The sequence below is a fragment of the Henckelia pumila genome, chromosome 3, assembly GCF_033568475.1.
Source record: "Henckelia pumila isolate YLH828 chromosome 3, ASM3356847v2, whole genome shotgun sequence".
NCBI classification, from domain to species: Eukaryota; Viridiplantae; Streptophyta; class Magnoliopsida; order Lamiales; family Gesneriaceae; genus Henckelia; species Henckelia pumila.
In genome coordinates, this window is record NC_133122.1 from 126,122,019 (window position 1) to 126,128,018 (window position 6,000).

Below are 6,000 nucleotides of genomic sequence, written 5' to 3' on the forward strand. Positions count from 1 at the left end.
AATTACTTCAAAGTTTTTTTTCTTAATTATAAAATAATTTAAGTATTAAATATTAAATATAAATCAAAAGTATTTATAATTTCATTATTAATAAAAAAAATATTTTTGCCTAAAAGACAACGGATTTTTCACGTTGTCAAAGTGTTGTCAATCTCAAGTGATAACAACGGTTTTTATTTGTTGTAAAACTGTTGTTTATTGCACCCAAAGACAACGGTGTAAAAATATTGTAAAACCGTTGTCTATATCACCCAAATACAACACATTAAAAATGTTGTCAAACTGTTGTCAAATATACAAAACCACAACAGTGAAAAACCGTTGCACAACTGTTTTCGTATATCCAAAGACAACAGTTTTTCACCGTTGTCTATGAGCGCCCCTTTCAACAACAGTGCTTTTAACAACAGTTCTCTGGGGCCTACGACAACGGTTAATAACCGTTGTTAATGATCGTTTTTCTTGTAGTGATTGTATTTGTCTATACCATATTTTGTATACATTTTTCTTTTTGTTTTCTTTTCCCTCCGATTATATATTTTGAGTGTAGTAGCCCGTAACCAAAAATCAATAATTAAGGGATTAATCATAATTACTTGGGTAAAGTTCGGAAGCGCCGATCAGGATCGGAAGCTCCGAACAGGATCGGAAGCTCCGATCGATATTACGTCAGGCATGACATGTGGCAAGATCGGAAGCTTCGATCAGGACCGGAAGCTCCGATCACCCCTATCCGGAATCAACAAGTGATATTTTGACACGTGGCAGATCAGGATCTTCGGAAGTTCCGATTGCAAGATCGGACGTTCCGATCGAGGTTCGGACGTTCCGATCAAGGATCGGAAGTTTCGATCTTTGTCTATAAATAGAAGGCCGAGGCTTCACTTTCATTTGCCAATTCCGAGTTCTCCTTTCCATTCTAGTCCTTTTGGAGCTGTTCTAGTCTTCTTAGGCTTGGTCCGGAGGTCGGCGAGGCATTCGGTAGTCGTAGCGGAGTTGTGCCCAAGTTCTGGAGGCATCGACATCAAAGGGCTAACGACGGATGAAGGTATAGCTTTTGCTTCCTATAAATATTTAGGAGTATGCAATAGCATAGTTAAGGCTGTTAGAGCGCTTTAATGATAGTAGTATCATTTGGCAGTGTAGAGCAGACTATAGGCGTGGACCTAGAGTTGGTAGAGCTTGCACTGTTTTGAAGTACGAAAGTACTGTTCGAGATATCCTGACTGAGTATGCATGTATTATGTGACTGCATGATTTATATGTCATGATATTATGCTGCATTCATTTTCATCTTGCTGTATCTCTTTCGAGATGTCTGTTAGTAGGGTTGTACCCTATCCTTATAGTGGATGGACTTCCATCGATTTGGGTCCGGCGTATCCACGGTTATCTTGGTATGGGAGCCACCTCCTGAAGCGACGGCACAGCGTGCTACATACCAGGGCCCGGTCTGTCTCTGTTATCTGATCCTTGACCTCGAGTCTATAGGGAGTTCACTTTGCATGCATGTATACTCATACTCTCGTACTGGGCGTTTTATGCTCACGTCTCGTACTCTGTATTTTTTGGACATCCTATTCCATGGGGCAGGTTTGCGATTGGACGAGGAGGGTGGATCCAGGAGGGGCTAGTCAGTGGTTGGCCAGCTGGAGCTTCGCTTAGGTTTTATTACTGTTGTTTGGGTTTATACAGCTATTCGATTTGGTTGTATATTATTGGATAAATTACAGATTCCTTTACTTGGGATTGTATATTGTTTATGGTTTCCGCAGTTTTATTCTGATATCTGTTTAATTAAGTAAATTGCATGCATAAGTTCTGTTTAGTAGGTGATCCGGGTAAGGGTCACTACATTTATGGTATCAAAGCATGCAAAAGAATTCTTGGGATTTAGTCTCATCATGAGGTATTTTTGTAGATGGCAAATCATGATGACCGGAGTTCTCATGGCAGTGTAGGTGGGCGTTGGGGTGATTCTGACCGGGAGCCTCGTCGAGAACGGCGTCATCGTCACCATGACGACGAGCGTTTCACTGTGCGTCGATTCTTAGCTATGGGTCCTAAGCCCTTAGTTGGAGGTGAGTCTTCGGAGGATGCAGAGAACTGGTTAGACCGCATGGAGACGACTTTTCAGACTTTCCAATGCACAGAGGAGCAGAAGGTGGAGACCCTTGGTTATCTTCTGGATGGGCGTGCGCACAGGTGGTGGAGGTTTACTTCTGCACCTTTTGTTGCGGCGAGAGGAGTGGCCACCTGGGCCGAGTTCCGCACAGCTTTCCAAAAGCGGTATTTTCCTCCTGCACTCCGTCAGTCAAAGGCAGGCGAGCTACTGAGTCTGCGACAGGGAGCCATGTCTATCGATGAGTATCAGCAGAGGTTCTTTGATCTGCTATCCTATTGCCCCGAGATTGCTGATAGCTCAGAGATGAAGTATAATCTGTTCCTTCAGGGCCTTAACCCTGAGATCCATGACCGTGTGGCGGTTGGCGATGACATTTCCTACGAGGGTTTGGTGAGCCGTTGTCACCAGGCGGAGGACAGCATTCGGCGGAACAGGTCTTTCCCTCAGTCGAGACCTGCTAGTTCTTTGGGTCCCCGTGCCCAAACTTTCAAGAAGTCTGGATCTTCTTCTTCCTCTGGTTCTGGAGGTGTTGTCCGTTGCGGTAAGAAGGACAAGTGTAATCACTGTGGGAAGAGCCATCCATCCGACAAGTGCCGTAGATCTTCTGGAGCTTGTTTCCGTTGTGGAGAGACTGGTCATATCCGGAGGGATTGTCCACTGTCTGGGGGAGGCGGTTCTGGATCTGGTTCAGGATCTGGGTCTCAGGCCACCATTCAGCAGAGGTCGCAGGGGCAGTCTACTGGGAGTTCTCATTTGAGGCCACGAGATTCTGGCCAGGTGTTTGCCCTGAGACATGATCAGGCTGTGGAGGAGAATGAGAAAGTCATCGCATGTACATTTCTGCTTTATGGTATACCTGCTCTTGTACTTATTGACACTGGTGCATCTCATTCCTTCATTTCTGCACGTTTTGTTAAGAGGCATAAGTTACCATGCATTGCACTAGACATAGTGATGTCTGTTTCTACTCCGACGGGCCAATCTGCTTTGGCTAAGCGTCTAGTGATGGGTTGCCCTTTAGAGTTCGAAGGGAACATTCTGTTAGTGAATCTCATGGTCCTGGCAATGGACGACTTTGATTGCATTCTGGGAATAGATATGTTGACTACCTATCGGGCTTCAGTGGACTGCTATCAGAGATTAGTACGCTTTCATCCAGAGGGGAGTGAGAGTTGGTTTTTCTATGGTAAGGGAGCGCGACCTCCGATGCCTTTGGTATCAGCTTTGAGAGCCTGTCGAGCTCTAGAGTCTGGCGGGGAAGGCTACCTTATCTATGCAGTTGATTTGTCCGCTGAGAGTATTGGGATAGAGAGCATTCCTGTTGTGGATGAATTTCCAGATGTGTTTCCTGATGAGATTCCGGGTTTTCCTCCTGCTAGGGAAGTCGAGTTTGGCATAGAGTTGATGCCGGGTACTTCGCTTATTTCTAGAGCACCGTATCGTCTGGCTCCGTCAGAGATGCGTGAGTTGAAGAATCAGCTACAGGATCTTTTGGACAAGGGGTACATTCGTCCTAGTGTATCTCCTTGGGGAGCTCCTGTTCTCTTCGTGAAGAAGAAGGATGGGTCGATGCGGCTGTGCATTGACTATCGGCAGCTGAATCGAGTCACTGTGAAGAACAAGTATCCGTTGCCTCGTATTGATGACTTGTTTGACCAGCTGCAGGGCACGTCAGTTTACTCCAAGATTGACTTGAGATCTGGGTATCATCAGTTGAGAGTCCGTGATCAGGACGTAGCCAAGACTGCATTCCGTACTCGCTATGGGAATTACGAGTTTTTAGTGATGCCATTTGGTTTGACCAATGTGCCGGCTATATTCATGGATCTGATGGACCGTGTCTTCAGGGAGTATTTGGACAAGTTTGTCGTGGTCTTCATTGACGACATCTTGGTTTATTCGCGTAATACGAAAGAGCATGTTTCTCACTTGCGGTTGGTACTACAGACTCTTCGAGATGAGCAGTTGTACGCCAAGCTGAGCAAGTGTGAGTTTTGGATGGATAGAGTGGTTTTTCTTGGCCATATCATATCCAGTGAAGGGATTTCTGTTGATCCAAGCAAGATTGAAGCGGTACTTAATTGGTCGCGTCCGACGACAGTTGCTGAGATCCGTAGTTTTCTGGGTCTAGCAGGGTATTATCGTCGTTTCATTCTGAACTTCTCTCAGTTAGCTCGACCGTTGACGCAGCTTACCCGCAAGGGTGTGGATTTCGAGTGGTCCTCCGAGTGTGAGGAGAATTTTTGTGAGCTTCGACGGCGGTTGACTTCTGCGCCGGTGTTGGCATTACCGTCCGGATCTGGAGGGTATGTGGTTTACACGGATGCTTCTCTTCAGGGGTTAGGCTGTGTCCTGACTCAGAATGGGCATGTGATCGCATACGCTTCTAGACAGCTGAAGCTTCACGAGGACAACTACCCAGTCCATGATTTGGAGTTAGCAGCCATTGTGTTCGCTTTGAAGATCTGGCGTCATTATCTGTATGGCGAGAAATTTGAGATCTTCACCGACCATAAGAGTCTCAAGTATTTGTTCACTCAGGCGGAGTTGAACATGAGGCAGAGGCGTTGGATGGACTTTCTTAAGGACTATGATTGCGAGATTAAGTACCATCCGGGAGCTGCTAATCTCACCGCTGATGCTTTGAGTCGCAAGGTGCGATTATCCGCACTTCAGACTTGTTCGATGTCTAGTGCGATCAGTGACTATTGTACTTCAGGTTATACCTTCAAGCATAAGAAAGGTATGCAGAGTATCCAGATGTTTGCGATATTATCTGAGCCAGCCTTGTATTCGCGGATCCGAGATACTCAGATGTCTGATTCGAAGACCCAGCGTTTAGCTCATCTAGCTAACGAGGGTAGCTCGTCTGGATTTCATTATCAGTCAGATGGCTTTTTGTGTTTGTCAGGTAGGCTTGTGATTCCGCAGGATGAAGAGTTGCGAGAGGAGATTTTGTCTCAGGCGCATCGCACTAAGTTGAGTATTCATCCTGGGAGCAACAAGATGTACAAGGATCTACGTACTCGTTTCTGGTGGAAGGGAATGAAAAGCAGTGTTTATCAGTTTGTTTCGAGATGTTTGGTGTGTCAACAGGTCAAGGCAGAGCACCGACGACCTGGAGGATTGCTTCACAGTCTGCCTATTCCTGAATGGAAATGGGAGTTTATCACTATGGACTTTGTGACCCATTTGCCGGTATCCCCGAAGAACTGTGATGCTATCTGGGTTGTGGTGGACCGACTCACCAAGTTAGCGCATTTCGTTGCCTATAGCCGAGAGTACTCTGTGGATCGCATGGCAGGGATGTACATTCAGGAGATCGTCCGACTTCATGGAGTGCCTGTGAGCATTGTCAGCGATCGGGACCCTAGGTTTACTTCTAGATTCTGGGGGAGTGTTCAGCGTGCGATGGGTACTACTCTCAGTTTGAGTACAGCCTATCATCACGAGACTGATGGTCAGTCAGAGCGCACTATCCGTACTTTAGAGGATATGCTTAGAGCGTGCGTCATGGATTTTGGTTCAGCCTGGCAGGATCATTTGCCGTTGATCGAGTTCGCTTACAACAATAGCTATCATACTAGTATTGGGATGACACCTTTTGAGGCGTTGTACGGGCGACGTTGTCGTACTCCACTCTTCTGGGAAGAAGTGGGGGAGAGACAGGCTGAGGGACCGGAGTTAATCCAGCAGGCGATAGACATTGTTGATCAAATCAAGAAACGGATTAAGACTGCACAGGATCGTCAGGCCAGCTATGCTAATATCAAGCGTAGGCCTTTGCAGTTCGAGATCGAGGAGAAAGTGTTTCTGAGAGTGTCACCTTTCTGCAAGATTCTCATATTTGGCCTTAAGGGCAAGTTGTCTCCCAG